This window comes from Dendrobates tinctorius, unplaced genomic scaffold, assembly GCF_039654945.1.
Source record: "Dendrobates tinctorius isolate UK_male_01 unplaced genomic scaffold, ASM3965494v1 ptg000237l, whole genome shotgun sequence".
NCBI classification, from domain to species: Eukaryota; Metazoa; Chordata; class Amphibia; order Anura; family Dendrobatidae; genus Dendrobates; species Dendrobates tinctorius.
The window spans coordinates 3,170,335-3,192,661 of NW_027361904.1; the positions used below are offsets into that span (position 1 = coordinate 3,170,335).

The following is a 22,327-nucleotide window of genomic DNA, read 5'->3' on the forward strand; positions in this document are numbered from 1 at the left end:
ACATTGTAGTCATATTGTCTGAGCAGACACGTACATGATGATTTTGGACAAGGGTTGACGCTGCTTTCAACACTTCCTCTACAGCTTTCAGTTCTCTCACATTTGAGGAGCTGGCTCTGACGTCTGGGGGCCATACCTGGAAGAGTGATTTCTCCACTATGGCACCCCAGCCTTTCTGACTGGCGTCTGTGGTGACGATTTTCAGGGGGCGCTGATCCCCCCTGATGCCCAGCTGGAGGTTCTGGTAGTCCAGCCACCATAGGAGAGACACCTTCACATGACCAAGAAGACTGGTTCTCTTGGTCAGTGTATTCCGATACTTCTTTGAACACCGGAGTACATAGGACTGAAGGATCCGAGTATGGGCTTGAGCCCAGGAAACAGCTTGGATGCATGCTGTAAGCTAACCTAGGATGGATATTGAGTCCCTCAGGGTTGGTGCTCTCTGGTCTCTGAACCTGGAGATCCTCTGAACAAGTTCAAGTCGTCGTTCCCTGAAGAAGGAAGGTCTGATTTCTCCAGGTTGGGAATCCAACCCAAGGACTGTAAAATCTCCAGGGACTTTCCTATGTCCTGGTTCAGGCGAGATATGGATGGAGCCATTATTAGAAGGTCGTCTAGGTATGGGACAATGCAAAATCCCCTGCTGGCGAATGAAGATCATTGCCTCTGCCATTATCTTGGTAAACACTCGAGGGGCTGATGACACCTCGAACGGCAGGACATTGAACTGGTAGTGGTTGACCCGGGAACCCTGGAAAACCGCAAACCTGAGGAATTTCCTGTGGTCTGGATGAATCGGGACGTGATAGTAAGCGTCCCTCAGGTCTATTGTGACCAACATCCAATTTGTCCTATGAGGGGGATTGCTGACGTAACCGACTCCATCCTAAATCGTCTGTACTTTACCACTTGGTTCAAGGGTTTCACGTTTATTATAACCCTGCTTGAGGGTTTTACAATTACAAAGAGGCGAGAGTAGTGGCCTCTGCCTATCACCTGTCGTGCAACTGGGGAGATCTCTCTTGCTTGCAGAAGTGTCTTTATGTCTGACAGCAAGGATTTTTGGAGGTACGCCTGCAAGGACATCACTCTTAGACATTGAGGGGGAGGACTCTTGAACCTCAATCGCAGTCCATCGTGAAAGATGCGAATAACCCATTGGTTTGAGGTTATGGATTGCAACAATCTATGAAATTCAAGAGTCGGCCCCCGACCGGAGAACCGTGAATCCTGGGAGGACTGGTCATGGGGAGGGAGACGAAAAAATCATTTCCTTGGTTTCCTTGTTCCAGAAGCGACTTCATTTTATCAGTGGCTTTCTCTAGGATATCATCCAAAGCTGGGCCAAATAAAAATTTCCCTGAAAGGGAAACGTACAGACGTTTGACATAAATTCTCCCCCCCAAGCTTTCAGCCCCAGAGTTCTCCTGGCTGAGTTGGAGAGGTAAATGCATGACCCGTGACCTGCGATTGCAGGCTGGCCTGCGATTGCGGGCTGGTCTCCCATTCGGGTCCTGGCCCAGGCTCAAGCTGCTTAGCGGCCGACACCTGGCGAATGCACTCATGCTCAGCCTAGAATGGCCGGTGGACCTAGAAGGGCCCGTGGCACCGCAGATTTTGCTGCTACCCGGACGGACTTAGCGGAAGCATCTGCTAGGAACCCTGTCGCTTTTGTAATAGGGAAAGAGACTCAAGGTTTCTTCCCTGGAGGTCCCGAGTGAGGTGATCCTCCGGCGTACGCCACCAGCGGACAGGGACCCGGCTACACACATAGAGGCTATATTGGCCTTAAGCAGGGTTGTGGAGGCGTCCCAGGATTTCCTAAGCAAGCTGTTTTAGTTACCCTGGATACCTGAACGTCCACTTTAGGGACTTCCCATAAGGAGCCATCTCCATCCAAGGGAAAACAGATTCCTCAATTCTGAGGTGACACTAAGTCTCTCTCGGGAGAAGCCCATTACCAGTGGTGAATGGGAAACCGCTTTGGGGATTTAGGCTTCAGCCCCTCCAAACATCTCATCCTGTATAGAGTATTCCACTTCCTCCTCACCATACTAACTAATCTGGTCTCCCATTCCGGTCCCGGCCCAGCCTCAAGCTGCTTAGCGGCCGTGACGAATGTAGTCATGCTCAGCCTAGAATGGCCGGTGGCACCTTCGGAAGAGAAATAGTACTGGGGGTGGAAGTGGAACCCTCATTTTCCCAAGCATCCTCTGAGTTAGTGGTATCAAATTTGCCAGAGACAACCACAGGTGCCGATTTCTTCCTAGCAGGAGGGGGCTGTGGCTGGGAAAATGCCGTCATAAAAGATTGGACTTCTTGTCCAATGAGAGTTTTTATACTGTCCAGTAGGGAGGGCTGCTCTGCACGTAATACATCGTCCGTGCAGGGCTGACAAAGCTTCTCCTATATGAAGAGGGAAGCCTGGAACCACACCTGGTTTATTCTTTTTAGGGTCAGAGGCCTTGTCTCCCTACGAGAGAGAGAAGGCATACTAAGTCACCTCCGAGACTACTCTGGACAGAAAAGGGGGGACCCACCCCGCTACTTACAGTAGGAGGGTGACGCTGTGCTCCGCAGTAGCAGGCAGAAAGGGTTTGTCGCCGTCCATGGTCTGTACAGGTAATGGCCTTACCTGGACGCACGCAAACCAGGATTAGAATAACCGCGGTCCATCAAGCGTGTTGTGTGCTCCTCCTCCCTTCGGTCCACGGGTGGGGGTCATTTCAATCACCCCTCCTCCACAGCTGATTCTCCAGCTGATCAGCAGCTGCCCCTGCACACTCATCCCGTCGGGAGACTCCCTGGGGGGGTCGCGGTGTTCGCTGTTGTGGTGGGGCCCCGGACGCGCCCGCACGTGTGCTCCAGCCTGGCACACAGGTGGAAGGCAAACCGGAAGTTCGGCGCCGGTCCCGACGCCACTTCCGGTTTGCGAGCACATAGCCCCGGATCACATGCTGTCTGGGCAAGAGGACGCCGGGAAGCTCCAGGAGGACCCCGCCGCACAGCACCGCCCCGCTTTACCCCGCTGAGGGGACGAGCAAGGGTCCCGAGTACCACCAAAGTGGAGACAGGAGCAGCCTTCCTACGGAGGAGAGCAGAGCCCCCGACCATTGACTGCCCGGCGTTACAGGTATTCTGATGTTGTAGTGCCTCCGGTCGCTGGCCACGGCAGCACTATCAGAACCTCTTCATGCCCCATAGGGGACAGGAAAAACACTGAAGATAGCAGGAAGGGGAGGGTTATTTAACCTCTTGTGCATTTCCTGTCCCCCATTAGGGCGGGGAGACATCCTCCGATATGGCTGTTGTGGAAGGTGACTAGAGAAAGTCTGTTCTTACCTCCAGTGCTGATATTTGCTCTCTAGGGACTTGAGTGCATTGTTTTGTGACATGATCAATGCAGTCAATTTGCAGCTGCTAATAGGCTGCTTCACTCCTCTTGTTATCTGGAGGAAGTCAGAACTGTTCCTGCTCTTTCACTTCCTCCCGATGTAAGTTTTGTCCGAAGGAAGTGAGAGTGATGCGTCTTATTAGCGGCCGATAACTGGCTACAGTTGAAGTTTAGGAATGGAGTCAAAGTAATGACATATATTACAATAGGAATGTTATGGAATGGCCCGAAATGAGCAGTTCATTTAGAGAATCCACCAACATAACAGAGGTTTTGTAGGTGGAAATAGGCTCCAAGCTGATGTGCTTGTGGGGGTCATACTAGATACTAAGGTAGCAATATTTAGCCTCATTTGTTTGATTTTCTTTTCTCTATCTACTGAACTTTTGAAATACAGAAAATTCGGAAAGTTGTATTTTTTGCTGCTGGATTGAGAAGTTTAAAAACATGTCATGGCAGCTTCTTCATGTCTGAGACCAAAGCTGAGTCAAAAGTTTGTGAATCCTTAACCTGTCCTCTATAGCCAATCAATGGCTGCGATGGTCACATGACACACCTGACGGAATGTTGTCCGTGCAATCGTCATAAATTTGGACTTACAAAGATCATGGGAATATCAGTGTGGGAGAATTTTTGTTATTTTAGCAAACAAAGCAATGACAATCGTAAAGCTTGAGACTTATGAAATGGACTAGCGCAAAAGCTGTGACGTGGTTACTCTTGTTAGAGATTATATATTATTTTTTTCATCTGTAAAGCTTAATAAAATATGTTTTCATTGATTCACAATGTAGATGTGCTGGCAAATGTGTCCACAGTACTACAAGAGACCATGACTGTGACCTACAGAGAAACAATAGTTCTGCCATATTTAAATATTTAATATTTTAAATGTTGTAATTGTATCACTTTGTAAACAAGACTAAAGTCTGAACTGTTAACCCCTTTACCCCCAAGGGTGGTTTGCACGTTAATGACCGGGCCATTTTTTACGATTCTGACCACTGTCCGTTTATGAGGTCATAACTCTGGAGCTTCCATGGATCCCGGTGATTCTGACATTCTTTTCTCGTGACATATTGTACTTCATGTTAGTGGTAAATTTCATTCATATAACTTACGTTTATTTGTGAAAAAAACAGAAATTTGGCAAAAATTTTTAAAATTTTGCAATTTTCCAACTTTGAATTTTTATGCCCTTAAATCACAGAGATACGGCACACAAAAAACTTAATAAGTAACATTTCCCACATGTTTACTTTACATCAGCACAATTTTGGAACCAAATTTTTTTGTTAGGAAGTTATAAGGGTTAAAGGTTGACCAGCGATTTCTCATTTTTACAACACCATTTTATTTTTAGGGACCACATCACATTTGAAGTCACTTTGAGGGGTCAATATGATAGAAAATACCCAAAAGTGACACCATTCTAAAAACTGCACCCCTCAAGATGCTCAAAACCACATTCAAGAAGTTTATTAACCCTTCAGGTGCTTCACAGGAAATTTTTGAATGTTTTAAAAAAAATGAACATTTAATTTTTTTTCACCAAAAAATTACTTCAGATACAATTTTTTTTATTTTACCAAGGGTAACAGAAAAAAATTGGACTGCAAAAGTTATTGTGCAATTTGTCCTGAGTGCGCTGATACCTAATCTGTGGGGGGTAAACCACTGTTTCAGCGCATGACAGAGCTCGAAAGGGAAGGAGCGCCGTTTGACTTTTTCAACGCAAAATTGACTGGAATTGAGATCAGACGCCATATTACATTTGCAGAGCCCCTGATGTACCTAAACAGTGGAAACCCCCCACAAGTGACCTCATTTTGGAAACTAGACCCCCAAAGGAACTTATCTAGATATGTGGTGATAACTTTGAACCCCCAGGAGCTTCACAGAAGTTTATGACGTACAGCCAATTAAAAAATAATTTTTTTCCACAAAAATGATCTTTTCACCCCCAATTTTTATTTTCTCAAGGGAAATAGGACCCTAAAAGTTATTGTGCAATTTGTCTTGAGTACGCCGATACCCCATATGTGGGGGTAAACCACTGTTTGGGCGCATGGCAGAGCTCGGAAGGGAACGAGCACCGCTTGATGCAAAATTGGCTGGAATTGAGATCAGGCGCCATGTCACGTTTGGAGAGCCCCTTATGTGCCTAAACTGTGGAAACCCCCACAAGTGACCCCATTTTGAAAACTAGACCCCCCAAGGAACTTATCATGATGTGTTGGTGAGCACTTTGAACCCCCAAGGGCTTCACAGAAGTTTATAACGTAGAGCCATAATAATAAAAGAAATCATTTTTGCACCCAATTTTTTATTTTCCCAAGGGTAACAGGAGAAATTTAACCCCAAAAGTTGTGCAATTTGTCCTGAGTACACGGATACCCCATATGTGGGGGTAAACAACTGTTTGGGAGCATAGCAGAGCTTGGAAAGGAAGGAGCACTGTTAGACTTTTTCAACACAGAATTGGCTGGAATTGAGCTCAGATGCCATGTTGCATTTGGAGAGCCCCTGGTGTGCCTAAACAGTGGAACCCCCCCCCCAATTCTAACTCCAACCCTAACCCCAACACACCCCTAACCCTAATCTCAGCCCTAAACCCTAGCCCTAACCCTAATGGGAAAATGGAAATAATACATCTTTTTAAATTTTATTATTTTTCCCTAACTAAGGGGGTGATAAAGGGGGTTTTGATTTACTACTTATGGCGGTTTTTATGTTTGGCGGCTGTCGCACGCTAAAAGATGCTTTTTATTGCAAAAATAGTTTTTGCATCACCACATTTTGAGAACTATAATTTTTCCATATTTTGACCCACCGAGTCATGTGAGGTCTTATTTTTTGCGGGACGAGTTGACATTTTTATTGGTCCCATTTTCGGGCACGTAACATTTTTTGTTCGCTTTTTATTCCGATTTTTGGGAAGCAGAATGAACAAAAACCAGCATTTCATGAATTTCTTTGGGGGGCGTTTACACCGTTGCGCGTGCGGTACAATTGATAAAGCAGCTTTATTCTTCGGGTCAGTACAATTACAGCGATACTTCATTTATATATTTTTTATGTTTTGGCGCTTTAATACAATAAACAATTTTTTCGCTGATGACGCTGTATGGCGGCTCATTTTTTGCGGGACAAGATGACGTTTTCAGCGGTACCATGGTTATTTATATCCGTCTTTTTGATTGCGCATTATTGCACTTTGTGTTCGTCGGTATGGTGATAAAGCATTGTTTTTTGCTTTTTCTAAGGGGTTCACTAAAGGGGTTAACTAGTGGGACAGTTTTATAGGGCGAGTATTTACAGACGGGGCGATACTAAATATGTGTACTTTTATTGGTTTTTTATTTACAAAAAAAAAGAATTAGGGAATATTTTTTTTTATTTATTTAGGAATTTTTTAAAAATTATTTTTACCCTTGATTTTTTTTTTTTTTTTAACTATTTCATTGTCCCAGGGGGGACATCACTTCATCACTTGTGCACTGTGTCAAGTCTGCGATCTGACAAGCACTGAGGAAGCCGCCTCCCTGCAGGATCCCGAAGGCCCCTGTGGCCATATTGGATCCGGGGGCCTGCACGGAGGAGGCCCTCGGAACAGCGCGATCATATTGCGCTGTTCCGAGGGTCTCAGGGAAGCACGCTGGGGCCCCCCTCCCTGCGTGATTCTTCCCTATGCCCCCGGTACACTGCGATTGTTTGATGTGCCAGGGGTTAATGTGCCAGGGCTCGTCCATGACCGCCCCCGACACATAGTGTCGGGTGTCAGCTGTGATAATCAGCTGACACCCGGCCGCGATCAGTGACCCCCTCCGTGAGCGCCGCTGATCGCGTAGTATCACGTCTCCGGTCATACTGACCCGGGTACTGTGGATGGAACAGTACGTCAGATGTCAGAAAGGGGTTAAAATTGCATGGTATAAATACACACAACTTTCTCTCTGAGCCATATTGCCGCCCCGATACTTAAAGAAGTTTTCGACTAATTGGACAACTCGTTGTCATACCCCACGCCTATAATCACCTCTTGTGTCAGCACTATTCCCACGGTGTCGGCACTCGCATTTCCCGGGGCTCCTGTGCAATTGTTTTGACATGTGACCCTGGCGCCCAATCAGGGCTGGCGTCAATCTCCCCACCTTCAGACAAATTGAACATAGAGAGGAAATCCGGGGGCTGCAGCTGAACTCTGACTCCCTCTTCATGTTGAACTTGTCCTAAGGCAGGTATGTGTCATGCAACCACACGGGTGCCCAAGAGAGAACAAGAGCGGGGTCTATGCCTGTTCCCCATGTGTAGTGCAGGGTCTGTCGCTCTCTCTCCCCCATGTGTAGTGCAGGGTCTGTCATTCTCTCTCCCCCATATGTAGTGCGGGGTCTGTCGCTCTCTCTCCCCCATGTGTAGTGCAGGGTCTGTCGCTCTCTCTCCTCCATGTGTAGTGCGGGGTCTGTCCCTCGCTCTCCCCCATGTGTAGTGCGGGGTCTGTCCCTCTCTCTCCCCCATGTGTAGTGCAGGGTCTGTCGCTCTCTCTCCCCCATGTTTAGTGCGGTGTCTGTCGCTCTCTCTCCCCCATGTGTAGTGCGGGGTCTGTCGCTCTCTCTCCCCCATGTGTAGTGCGGGGTCTGTCGCTCTCTCTCCCCCATGTGTAGTGCGGGGTCTGTCGCTCTCTCTCCCCCATGTGTAGTGCGGGGTCTGTCGCTCTCTCTCCTCCATGTGTAGTGCGGGGTCTGTCGCTCTCTCTCCCCCATGTGTAGTGCGGGGTCTGTCGCTCTCTCTCCCCCATGTGTAGTGCGGGGTCTGTCGCTCTCTCTCCCCCATGTGTAGTGCGGGGTCTGTCGCTCTCTCTCCCCCATGTGTAGTGCGGGGTCTGTCGCTCTCTCTCCCCCATGTGTAGTGCGGGGTCTGTCGCTCTCTCTCCCCCATGTGTAGTGCGGGGTCTGTCGCTCTCTCTCCCCCATGTGTAGTGCGGGGTCTGTCGCTCTCTCTCCCCCATGTGTAGTGCGGGGTCTGTCGCTCTCTCTCCCCCATGTGTAGTGCGGGGTCTGTCGCTCTCTCTCCCCCATGTGTAGTGCGGGGTCTGTCGCTCTCTCTCCTCCATGTGTAGTGCGGGGTCTGTCGCTCTCTCTCTCCCATGTGTAGTGCGGGGTCTGTCGCTCTCTCTCTCCCATGTGTAGTGCGGGGTCTGTCGCTCTCTCTCTCCCATGTGTAGTGCGGGGTCTGTCGCTCTCTCTCTCCCATGTGTAGTGCGGGGTCTGTCGCTCTCTCTCCCCCATGTGTAGTGCGGGGTCTGTCGCTCTCTCTCCCCCATGTGTAGTGCGGGGTCTGTCGCTCTCTCTCCCCCATGTGTAGTGCGGGGTCTGTCGCTCTCTCTCCCCCATGTGTAGTGCGGGGTCTGTCGCTCTCTCTCCCCCATGTGTAGTGCTGGGTCTGTCGCTCTCTCTCCCCCATGTGTAGTGCTGGGTCTGTCGCTCTCTCTCTTCCATGTGTAGTGCGGGGTCTGTCGCTCTCTCTCCCCCATGTGTAGTGCGGGGTCTGTCGCTCTCTCTCCCCCATGTGTAGTGCGGGGTCTGTCGCTCTCTCTCCTCCATGTGTAGTGCGGGGTCTGTCGCTCTCTCTCCCCCATGTGTAGTGCGGGGTCTGTCGCTCTCTCTCCTCCATGTGTACTGCGGGATCTGTCGCTCTCTCTCCTCCATGTGTAGTGCGGGGTCTGTCGCTCTCTCTCCTCCATGTGTAGTGCGGGGTCTGTCGCTCTCTCTCCCCCATGTGTAGTGCGGGGTCTGTCGCTCTCTCTCCTCCATGTGTAGTGCAGGGTCTGTCGCTCTCTCTCCTCCATGTGTAGTGCGGGGTCTGTCGCTCTCTCTCCTCCATGTGTTGTGCGGGGTCTGTCGCTCTTTCTCCTCCATGTGTAGTGCGCGGTCTGTCGCTCTCTCTCCCCCATGTGTAGTGCGGGGTCTGTCGCTCTCTCTCCTCCATGTGTAGTGCGTGGTCTGTCGCTCTCTCTCCCCCATGTGTAGGGCGCGGTCTGTCGCTCTTTCTCCTCCATGTGTAGTGCGCGGTCTGTCGCTCTTTCTCCTCCATGTGTAGTGCGCGGTCTGTCGCTCTCTCTCCTCCATGTGTAGTGCGGGGTCTGTCGCTCTCTCTCCTCCATGTGTAGTGCGGGGTCTGTCGCTCTTTCTCCTCCATGTGTAGTGCGCGGTCTGTCGCTCTCTCTCCCCCATGTGTAGTGCGGGGTCTGTCGCTCTCTCTCCTCCATGTGTAGTGCGGGGTCTGTCGCTCTCTCTCCCCCATGTGTAGGGCGTGGTCTGTCGCTCTCTCTCCTCCATGTGTACTGCGGGATCTGTCACTCTCTCTCCTCCATGTGTAGTGCGGGGTCTGTCACTCTCTCTCCTCCATGTGTAGTGCGGGGTCTGTCACTCTCTCTCCCTCATGTGTAGTGCGGGGTCTGTCACTCTCTCTCCTCCATGTGTAGTGCGGGGTCTGTCGCTCTCTCTCCTCCATGTGTAGTGCGGGGTCTGTCGCTCTCTCTCCTCCATGTGTAGTGCGGGGTCTGTCGCTCTCTCTCCTCCATGTGTAGTGCGGGGTCTGTCGCTCTCTCTCCCCCATGTGTAGTGCGGGGTCTGTCGCTCTCTCTCCTCCATGTGTAGTGCGGGGTCTGTCGCTCTCTCTCCTCCATGTGTAGTGCGGGGTCTGTCTCTCTCTCTCCTCCATGTGTAGTGCGGGGTCTGTCGCTCTCTCTCCTCCATGTGTAGTGCGGGGTCTGTCGCTCTCTCTCCTCCATGTGTAGTGCGGGGTCTGTCGCTCTCTCTCCCCCATGTGTAGTGCGGGGTCTGTCTCTCTCTCTCCTCCATGTGTAGTGCGGGGTCTGTCGCTCTCTCTCCTCCATGTGTAGTGCGGGGTCTGTCGCTCTCTCTCCTCCATGTGTAGTGCGGGGTCTGTCGCTCTCTCTCCCCCATGTGTAGTGCGGGGTCTGTCGCTCTCTCTCCCCCATGTGTAGTGCGGGGTCTGTCGCTCTCTCTCCCCCATGTGTAGTGCGGGGTCTGTCGCTCTCTCTCCTCCATGTGTAGTGCGGGGTCTGTCGCTCTCTCTCCTCCATGTGTAGTGCGGGGTCTGTCGCTCTCTCTCCTCCATGTGTAGTGCGGGGTCTGTCGCTCTCTCTCCTCCATGTGTAGTGCGGGGTCTGTCGCTCTCTCTCCCCCATGTGTAGTGCGGGGTCTGTCGCTCTCTCTCCCCCATGTGTAGTGCGGGGTCTGTCGCTCTCTCTCCCCCATGTGTAGTGCGGGGTCTGTCGCTCTCTCTCCCCCATGTGTAGTGCGGGGTCTGTCGCTCTCTCTCCTCCATGTGTAGTGCGGGGTCTGTCGCTCTCTCTCCCCCATGTGTAGTGCGGGGTCTGTCGCTCTCTCTCCTCCATGTGTAGTGCGGGGTCTGTCGCTCTCTCTCCTCCATGTGTAGTGCGGGGTCTGTCCCTCTCTCTCCTCCATGTGTAGTGCGGGGTCTGTCGCTCTCTCTCCCCCATGTGTAGTGCGGGGTCTGTCGCTCTCTCTCCCCCATGTGTAGTGCGGGGTCTGTCGCTCTCTCTCCTCCATGTGTAGTGCGGGGTCTGTCTCTCTCTCTCCTCCATGTGTAGTGCGGGGTCTGTCGCTCTCTCTCCTCCATGTGTAGTGCGGGGTCTGTCGCTCTCTCTCCTCCATGTGTAGTGCGGGGTCTGTCGCTCTCTCTCCTCCATGTGTAGTGCGGGGTCTGTCGCTCTCTCTCCCCCATGTGTAGTGCGGGGTCTGTCGCTCTCTCTCCCCCATGTGTAGTGCGGGGTCTGTCGCTCTCTCTCCCCCATGTGTAGTGCGGGGTCTGTCGCTCTCTCTCCCCCATGTGTAGTGCGGGGTCTGTCGCTCTCTCTCCTCCATGTGTAGTGCGGGGTCTGTCGCTCTCTCTCCCCCATGTGTAGTGCGGGGTCTGTCGCTCTCTCTCCTCCATGTGTAGTGCGGGGTCTGTCCCTCTCTCTCCTCCATGTGTAGTGCGGGGTCTGTCCCTCTCTCTCCTCCATGTGTAGTGCGGGGTCTGTCCCTCTCTCTCCCCCATGTGTAGTGTGGGGTCTGTCTCTCTCTCTCCTCCATGTGTAGTGCGGGGTCTGTCCCTCTCTCTCCCCCATGTGTAGTGCGGGGTCTGTCCCTCTCTCTCCTCCATGTGTAGTGCGGGGTCTGTCCCTCTCTCTCCTCCATGTGTAGTGCGGGGTCTGTCCCTCTCTCTCCTCCATGTGTAGTGCGGGGTCTGTCCCTCTCTCTCCCCCATGTGTAGTGTGGGGTCTGTCTCTCTCTCTCCTCCATGTGTAGTGCGGGGTCTGTCGCTCTCTCTCCTCCATGTGTAGTGCGGGGTCTGTCCCTCTCTCTCCTCCATGTGTAGTGCGGGGTCTGTCCCTCTCTCTCCCCCATGTGTAGTGCGGGGTCTGTCGCTCTCTCTCCTCCATGTGTAGTGCGGGGTCTGTCCCTCTCTCTCCTCCATGTGTAGTGCGGGGTCTGTCCCTCTCTCTCCTCCATGTGTAGTGCGGGGTCTGTTCCTCTCTCTCCTCCATGTGTAGTGCGGGGTCTGTCACTCTCTCTCCTCCATGTGTAGTGCGGGGTCTGTCGCTCTCTCTCCTCCATGTGTAGTGCGGGGTCTGTCCCTCTCTCTCCCCCATGTGTAGTGCGGGGTCTGTCGCTCTCTCTCCCCCATGTGTAGTGCGGGGTCTGTCGCTCTCTCTCCCCCATATACAGTGCAGGGTCAGGTGGTTATATATAGGGCTTCTCCCTGAGGAGACATCACACACATACCTTCACCTCCAGGGTCCTGTCTAGAGTGGAGTTGTTCCTGTGAGGGGATGATGTCACAGGAAGGGGCGGGGCCTCCTCCTGATACCAGGATGTTGTGTTGTCAGAGGCCGTGTGTGGTTGTGATCTGAGGGGACGGAGCTCTGTGGAGATGAGGGTTGTGTGGTGTGTATATAGGGCTCAGTGTGAGTGGTCTGAGGTTGTATTTTGGGGGCACAGGACAGTGTATGATGTTACTGTGTCTCCCCCACCTCTTTGTAGATTGGAAGCTCTCACCAGCAGAGTCGCCTTATTTTGCTTATTTATTGTATTATTTTTCTCGTTGTTACTTATGACTGTTGTGTATGAACTGTAAAACGCTGTGGAATATGTTGGCGCTATGTAAAGATTATTATTACTTGCATGGGGCTGCATGTCCATTGTCTTTCACAAGGAATGTGCTGCATGTTAAGGGTCTTGCACAGGGAAAGAGCTGTTACTTACATTGGGCTGCATGTTGGGAGAGCTGTGTGGAAAAGTTTGCTGATGTCATTTACATGGGGCTGCACGTTGAGGAATGCATGGCGAAGTGGGTGATGTGTGTGTGGGACTGCATGTTAGGGGGTTGTGTGACGTGGGTAATATATGCATGGGGCTAGACGCTGAGGGTCTACAGAGGGAAGCACTGCACGGGGAAGGGGCTGATGTCGCTTACATGGGGCTGCATGCTGGGGCGATGCACAGGGAAGTAGTTGATGTGTGTGTGGGCTGCATCTAAGGCCTGTTTCGCACATCAGTTTTATGACGTCAGTGAAGATCCGGCATCGTGGCGGATTGACGGATCCGCTATAAATGTGTCAAAACGGATGCCAGCGGATGATACGGATCCGTTTTTTGACAGATCTGCTGTACGGATTTTTATACGGATCCGTGAAAAAAGCGAATCTGTCCCATCCGCTGGCATCCGTTTTTGCCATCCGTTGGGTCCGTTTTCTGACGGATCCGTTTTTCCACACCTCCAAAATGGGATGCTCCCAAACATGATTGGCTCTTGGAAACTGCTCCCAAATATGTTTGGCTCTTGGAAACTAGGGAAAACTATATCTAGGGTGTTGTAAAACAAAATCTTTGAAAGGTTGTAGAGCTAGTGGCAGCGATGGAAGGAGTAATAGCGAATATTAACAGCATCTGTGTGGATTTTGAGTGCAATCCTTTGGCAATTATTGCTATGCAAAGGGAGGAAACAAGACTGCGCATCCTGCGCCGGAGAAGGAATAGACGGCAGTGGATTCATCCTATAAATGCACAGAGATTGACCCTTGGAGTTTTTCTACACTTTATCTGGAATTGAGGGATAACCCGGACAAGTTCTTCAATTACCGTATTTTCCGCTTTGTAAGATGCACTTTTTTCCCCCCAAACTTGTGTGGGGAGGAGGACTGACGGCCCTGTCATCACCGGCCCTAGGGGGCACCACCTCGCTACAGGCGATAGTAGAGGCCCCCGTCTGGTTTGCTGAGGGACTCTGGGCAGAGACTGGTGAACAGTAGATTTAGAGACTGCGTCATCACTGCGCCCCACCGGCATCATTTCTTCAGGGCCTGTTGCGCCCCACCGGCATCATTTCTTCAGGGCCTGTCGAGCCCCACCAGCACCGATTCTTCAGGGCCTGTCGTGCCCCACCAGCACCGATTCTTCAGGGCCTGTCGTGCCCCACCAGCACCGATTCTTCAGGGCCTGTCGTGCCCCACCAGCACCGATTCTTCAGGGCCTGTCGTGCCCCACCAGCACCGATTCTTCAGGGCCTGTCGTGCCCCACCAGCACCGATTCTTCAGGGCCTGTCGTGCCCCACCAGCACCGATTCTTCAGGGCCTGTCGTGCCCCACCAGCACCGATTCTTCAGGGCCTGTCGTGCCCCACCAGCACCGATTCTTCAGGGCCTGTCGTGCCCCACCAGCACAGATCCTCCAGGGCCCGTCGAACCCAAATCATCCCGGGGCATCAAGGCAGCCGCATCAGCGACCTCTGAGCGGCCGCATTTGCGATCCTGAACGACGCCTGGAAGGATAAGTTGTCCATAGGAAATAAGGACCCTTAGTTCGGCCGTACGTGGCCTACAACACCCGGACTAGCCGGATTAGTCACATTTAGTATAAGGAAAAGTGTTGTAAATGTTATTGAGTCCCTGTGAGGACAGTTTGTTGTTGCCCATTTGATTTGTTCAGCACAGCCCCAGCGGCACCAATTTATAAATATTTATTTTACCAATCACACTCAGTCTCGTGTCTCGTCACTGCATCCTGAGAACCTGTCTGAACCCTACACTTGGGGGAAAAATGGGGGTGCGTCTTACAAAGCAGACATGCCTTACCGGGTGTAGGCCGCAGGGGTGTCCAGGTGTCTCCGGCGGTGCTGTGGGTGTCTCCGGGTGCCCAGCCATATCTCTACGTGCCCAGCGGTGTCGCCGCTTCCCATCCCGGGGCTCTGCCGACATTTTGCGACAGGCCAGAGCCCCGGGGCTGTCTCTCGGTTCCCTCTGTATTGACTCCGGCAATATGGCGGCCGCCGCCGGGGGCGGCGCATGCGCTGATGGTGATCTTGGGACAGATCTTGAGAGATGAGATCTCAGAAATCGGACACCCGGACACCCCTGCGGCCTACACCCGGTAATTGTCGGCAGAGCCCTTGGCTGCTGCACAGACCCCCCTGGCAGCAGCACAAGCCTCCCTCGCAGTAGCACAGACCCCCAGCAGCAGCACAAGCCCCCCTGGCAGCAGCACAAGCCCCCCTAGCAGTAGCACAGACCTTCAGCAGCAGCACAAGCGCACAAGCCCCCTGGCAGCAGGACAGACCCCCACAGCAGCAGCACAAGCCCCCCTGGCAGCAGCACAGACCCCCACAGCAGCAGCACAAGCCCCCGTGGCAGCAGCACAGACCCCCAGCAGCAGCACAAGCCCACCTGGCAGTAGCACAAGCCCACCTGGCAGTAGCGCAGGCCCCCCTGGCAGCAGCACAAGACCCCCTGGCAGTGCGCTGCACATCGGAGCACCCTCTCATCCCTTCCTGCGACATACAGTATCACCCCACTCCTGCCTCCTCCAGCAGCGACCCTGGGACCCCACTTCACCGCAGCCACCACCCCCAGTAAGCAATAAGGCGCATGGATTATAAGAAGCACCACCATTTTATTAAAAAAATATTTTTTTCTTATTTTTCTCCTCAAAATTTGGGGTGCGTCTTATAATCCGGAGCGTCTTATAAAGCGAAAAATGCGGTATGTGCGGATGAGACAGGACCTGTTTGAGATTTTGGTGGAGCGTGTTGGAGCGTAAATCCAGAGAAGGGACACCTACATGCGCTTTTCAATCTCACCGGCGGAGCGTTTGATGGTAACCCTTTGGTAAGTTATATTTTTTCTAAAAGTTTTCAGATTCTGCAGACTTTTATTGTCATGTTATTGCTTGTAGTTTGTATTAAATTTATTTTTTCCCCTTTTTTTTAACAGATTCCTGGCAACTGGAGAATCCTTCACCTCCCTCCATTACCAGTTCCGGCTTGGGATATCTACAATCTCTGGAATAGTCCAACAGACCTGCCAGGCATTGTGGGATTGTCTATAGGAGGAGTACATCCCACAGCCAACACAGGAAATGTGGCTGGAGATTGCAGACAACTTTCAAGAAATCTGACAGTTTCCAAATTATGTTGGTGCAGTGGATGGGAAGCATATCAGGATTGTGAAACCCATCGGATGTGGATCTGAATATTTCAACTATAAGAAATTCTTCTCCATTGTACTGATGGCCATTGCAGACTCAAATTGCAAATTTATTGGGGTCGACATTGGTGCGTATGGTCGATCCAATGATTCTCAGGTGTTCAAGATGTCCGCAATGGGCCGTCGTTTGTATGGAGAAAATTTTGTATTCCCACCTCCAAGACCACTCCCTGGAACAACAAGCCCACAAATGCCATTTGTATGTGTTGGAGACGATGCATTTCAACTCTCTAAACATCTTCTCAAACCATATGGAAGTCATGGATTGACACACACGAAAAAAATCTTTAACTATCGATTGACAAAAGCGCGAAGAGTGGTGGAGTGCACTTTTGGGATTTTAACATCAAAACGGAGAGTGCTGTTAACTGCCATTAAAATGAAAACTGAGACAGTGGATGAGGTGGTGAAGGCGTGTGTCATCCTGCACAATTTTGTAATTTCAAAGGAACCTGTTTCCATTGAAGAAAAAGTTTGTGAAACCACCTTGTGGGATTATCACCAGACAAGAATTCGGAGTACTGGGTCAGTGTCAAGAATGAGGGACACATTTGCTGATTATTTTGTGTCACCGGAAGGAAGAGTTGACTGGCAAGATGACAAGGTATAATTTTTTTTTTTTTTTTAAATTTTATACCAAGATTCCATTTTTGGTATAAGAAAAACTTTTGTAATTTTTCCTTTTTTGTTTCAGAGTTATGGAACCTTTACACCAATTTTGTGTAATAAAAGTGTGGTGTTTTTTCCATGTACACCACCAGTGTACCTTTAACCTTTTTGTACCTTTGCCACAAAGTGTAGTGTATTTTACCTGAACACCACCGGTGTACCTTTAACCTTTTTGTACCTTTACCACAAAGTGTAGTGTATTTTACCTGAACACCACCGGTGTACCTTTAACCTTTTTGTACCTTTGCCACAAAGTGTAGTGTATTTTACCTGAACACCACCGGTGTACCTTTAACCTTTTTGTACCTTTGCCACAAAGTGTAGTGTATTTTACCTGAACACCACCGGTGTACCTTTAACCTTTTTGTACCTTTACCACAAAGTGTAGTGTATTTTACCTGAACACCACCGGTGTACCTTTAACCTTTTTGTACCTTTACCACAAAGTGTAGTGTATTTTACCTGAACACCACCGGTGTACCTTTAACCTTTTTGTACCTTTACCACAAAGTGTAGTGTATTTTACCTGTACACCACCGGTGTACCTTTAACCTTTTTGTACCTTTACCACAAAGTGTAGTGTATTTTACCTGTACACCACCGGTGTACCTTTAACCTTTTTGTACCTTTACCACAAAGTGTAGTGTATTTTACCTGAACACCACCGGTGTACCTTTAACCTTTTTGTACCTTTACCACAAAGTGTAGTGTATTTTACCTGAACACCACTGGTGTACCTTTAACCTTTTTGTACCTTTACCACAAAGTGTAGTGTATTTTACCTGAACACCACCGGTGTTTTTTTACTTAACACTAAATAAAAAAATTAAACCACAATAAAATTGTTTTGAAACAAAAAATAATTTATTTTTTAACAATTTAACAAAGTTAAAGAGGCCGGTATTGTTGGGTGGAGATATCATCGGAGGGGTTAACAGGGCTGACCACATCGAGGGGGGGGGGGACTGGGAACGGTCTTGGAGAGGATCAGAAGTGGAAGGGGGGTTTAAAACATGAGGTTGGGACGGGAGTTGATGGACAGAGGAGGTTTGTTGGAAGATTGAAGGTGGGGGTGGGTACGGTGAGGTCATTGGGGTAAAATGCAGTGGGGAAGGAAGGTACTGGGAAGAATGGAATGAGGAACTAGAGAAAGGAGGAGTGGTGGGAGGATGGACGGTGGAAGGATGGACGGAAGGAGGATGGACAGTGGAATGAGAAGGTGATGGAATAGGTGCATGGGTAGATTGGGAGACTGCAGTCACTAGAGCATTGTGACAGGCTTGCATCACATGCATCTGCAGGTGAGGATTTAACTCTTCCATGTCCCGGACAACAGATTGAAAAAAAATATGTCTCTGCACCTCGTTTGACTCTGAATTCAACCTCTCCTTATAACTTCTGAGTTCCATGATATTTTGATTTATTATGTTCAACCCAGAAGTTATCTGTTGTCCCAAAATTCGGAATGCATTCTGGACGGTTGAATTCAGACTCAAACAGTCAGACAGTCATCCTTTCCTGACCTCTCAGACGCTGCCGCCCAGAACCAAGGGTTGGTAGAGATGTTACGGCAGTTTCAGAGGGGTGGGGTAAAGGGTACTGTAAATTGTCACCTGCAGCTTCATGTGATGAAGTCTGCCCTGCTGCTCCAGTGCTGGTGGATGGGACAGAGGGACGACACAAGAGGGAAGGTAGAGAGGGGTCGGATACCTCAATGTGGTCCCCGGTGGCGGTCTCTGAAGGGATCTCTCCAGAGGGAGCCAACTCAGAAGCAGGCTCCCGAGTGCTGCAGATGGTGCTATAAAAGAGACAAAAAAATATATATTAATATATTGATATTTCATTGGAGTTGCTGGAAAAAAAAATTAGGTTAAACACGTAAACATTTGTACTACAGAGATGTGTGTGGAATATTTACCTTCTGCTCTCCATCGTCGACCGGAGGAAATACAGGGCTCGGTAGTGTTTATACCGGGTGCTCCTGTGTCCTCCCGATCCACTCGGGGCCTGCATCTCCTTGTTGAAGTCCCTCTTGAAGTGATCCCTGAGCGACCGCCACCGCGTGATAACCCTGTCACCAGTGAAGGAAAAAAACAAAGTGGTTAGTATTCAACACTTCACATGCTGTAATATAACTTACTGAAATTGGAATACTTACGCACAAAATCCTTGTCCCTCGCATCGAGCTCCTCTCAGTTCTCTATGACCTCCGAACAAACTTCATCCCAATGTCGTTGGGTGGTTGGTTGGTCAGCATGATGTCGGTCCGCCATGTTTCACAGCGGCTCCCGCTATCGCGCCGCCTCGGTGAGGTTGTCGACATCGATGATTTCTTCAACTGCTCTTTCGGGAGCACGCTGTGAGAACTGTAAAAAAATGTAAAAAATTAAATTCAGACACATGAGGTTCATTAATCAATCACCCAAATAAAGAGTTACTTACTGGTCGCCGACTGCCGGAAGCATCACCTCGACGACGCTGGGATGTCCTAGGAGTCGCTCTAGTGCGGGCATTGTGAAGACTGTAAAAAATAAAAACATGATTATGTGCTTGGATGGATGCATAGTTACAGTATTGTGTGTGCTGTGATGAATGTTTGTGTTGGGTGTAGCATTATGTATGTCAGTATTTGTATCTTCTAAACTTACACTCTGCGCGCCCCATCCTTGCATTTCTCCACCCTACATGTCTCCTCCTGGAGGCTCCTCAGGTTCAGCTTCCTATGAAAACAGAATACATGCATATAGGGTTAAAAAAAAATTGGAAAATAACAGTAAAAAAAAAAAAATTATATTACCTCAGTTCGCTGAGCTGTGAGGGGGGCTCCCAGAAGAAGACATTATTGCTGCGGCCTGGCTGTAGGCCTCTTCCTGAACGGATCTGCAAGTATAAAAAGACACTTGTCAAGCTACTATACAAAGGATAAAAAGCTTTCATGCCTTTATACTTACTGGGAAAATTCTAGTTTTTTCGGTCTGCTGCGGCCTGGATTTGCGGGTCTGCTGCGGTTTGGCTGGCGGATCCTTCCTGAAATTTATACTAAAAACACCGAAAAATATTAACTATTTGAATGTTTCCCCTCCTGTTCAATTTAACAGTCAAGATTGAATGTTGATATGCGCAATGCGCAACCTTCCCAACCCTACACCTTGTGTTCCCCTTTAAAAAAAAAAAAAAAAAAACACCTTGGTATTGTATGTATACCCACACTTTAAAGTAACCTTGTTTTACAATGATACCCATACTTAAATTAACCTGATTTTGGTATTGCATGTGTAATTCCCTGCTGCAGAGTTACCTGAGAATCTATCAGTGAGCATATAGCGACAGTTAAAGTGACCTGGTTTAGGTATTGCACGTATACCCACAATTAAAGTTACCTGGTTTTACAATGATACTACAGACAGTTTTTGGAGACAGTTTTTATTTTTATAATTTTTTTTGTTTTCTTTTTAACAATTAGGAGCTACTCTGCTCTTTATTTGAAATACCACAGTACATGAAAAATAAAAAAAATGCTGAACACATAATACAGTAACACCACATACAATACCACAGTCACAACACATACAATACACACATAACACACAATCACAGCACACTTGGAAATATTCAAATAAAATTACAGTAGTATGAAAATAAAATGCAGTACACATGCAATAACAGAAAAACAATTAAAGTATGAAAAAAAAAAGCATAATAAAAATACACACACACACACACACAGACATGCAACACTGGGAGGCCACGGGCACACACACACAGGCAGGAAGTCAGACCACACACACACAGGCAGGCAACACACACACAGGCAGACCACACACACACAGGCAGGCCACACACAGGCAGGCCACACACACACACAGGCAGACCACACACACACACACAGGCAGACCACACACACAGGCAGGCCACACACACACACAGGCAGACCACACACACACACAGGCAGACCACACACACACAGGCAGGCCACACACACACAGGCTGGCCACACACACACAGGCAGGCCACACACACACAGGCAGACCACACACACACAGGCAGGCCACACACAGGCAGGCCACACACACACACAGGCAGGCCACACACAGACAGGCCACACACACACAGGCAGGCCACACACACACAGGCAGGCCACACACACACAGGCAGGCCACACACACACACACACACAGGCAGGCCACACACACACACACAGGCAGGCCACACACACACACACAGGCAGGCCACACACACACAGGCAGGCCACACACACACAGGCAGGCCACACACACACACAGGCAGGCCACACAGGCTGGCCACACACACACACAGGCAGGCCACACACACATAGGCAGGCCACACATACACAGGCAGGCCACACACACACAGGCAGGCCACACACACTCAGGCAGGCCACACACACACAGGCGGGCCACACACAAACACACAGGCAGGCCACACACACACAGGCAGGCCACACACACTCAGGCAGGCCACACACAGGCAGGCCACACACACTCAGGCTGGCCACACACACACAGGCAGGCCACACACACTCAGGCCACACACACACACAGGCAGGCCACACACACACAGGCAGGCCACACACACACAGGCAGGCCACACACACACAGGCAGGCCACACACACACAGGCAGGCCACACACACTCAGGCCACACACACACACAGGCAGGCCACACACACACACAGGCAGGCCACACACACTCAGGCAGGCCACACACAGGCAGGCCACACACACTCAGGCTGGCCACACACACACAGGCAGGCCACACACACTCAGGCCACACACACACACAGGCAGGCCACACACACACAGGCAGGCCACACACACACAGGCAGGCCACACACACTCAGGCCACACACACACACAGGCAGGCCACACACACACACAGGCAGGCCACACACACTCAGGCAGGCCACACACACACAGGCGGGCCACACACACACAGGCAGGCCACACACACACAGGCAGGCCACACACACACAGGCAAGCCACACACACTCAGGCCACACACATACACAGGCAGGCCACACACACACAGGCAGGCCACACACACTCAGGCAGGCCACACACACACAGGCGGGCCACACACAAACACACAGGCAGGCCACACACACACAGGCAGGCCACACACACTCAGGCAGGCCACACACACACAGGCAGGCCACACACACTCAGGCAGGCCACACACACACAGGCAGGCCACACACACACAGGCATGCCACACACACTCAGGCCACACACACACACAGGCATGCCACACACACACAGGCAGGCCACACACACACAGGCAGGCCACACACACTCAGGCCACACACACACACAGGCAGGCCACACACACAGGCAGGCCACACACAAACACACAGGCAGGCCACACACACACAGGCAGGCCTCACACACAGGCAGGCCACACACACTCAGGCAGGCCACACACACACAGGCAGGCCACACACACACAGGCAGGCCACACACACTCAGGCAGGCCACACACACACAGGCGGGCCACACACACACAGGCTGGACACACACACACAGGCAGGCCACACACAGGCAGGCCTCACACACAGGCAGGACACACACACACACAGGCAGGCCACACACACACAGGCAGGCCACACACACAGGCAGGCCACACACTCACACACAGACATGCCCCACACAAATAGGTTTTATACTCACAATT

At 50.6% G+C, this 22,327-nt stretch overlaps 1 protein-coding gene across 1 annotated transcript in view; it reads right to left on the reverse strand.

Annotated features, from left to right (window-relative positions):
* Positions 1-12,336, reverse strand: part of LOC141060424 (uncharacterized) — a 50,355-nt gene extending 38,019 nt beyond the window's left edge. The window contains exon 1 of the mRNA XM_073556672.1: positions 12,214-12,336. The gene's annotated coding sequence lies outside the window, so the exon portion shown is untranslated. The remainder of the gene's footprint in view (positions 1-12,213) is intronic.
* Between the last annotated feature and the right edge of the window lie 9,991 nt (positions 12,337-22,327).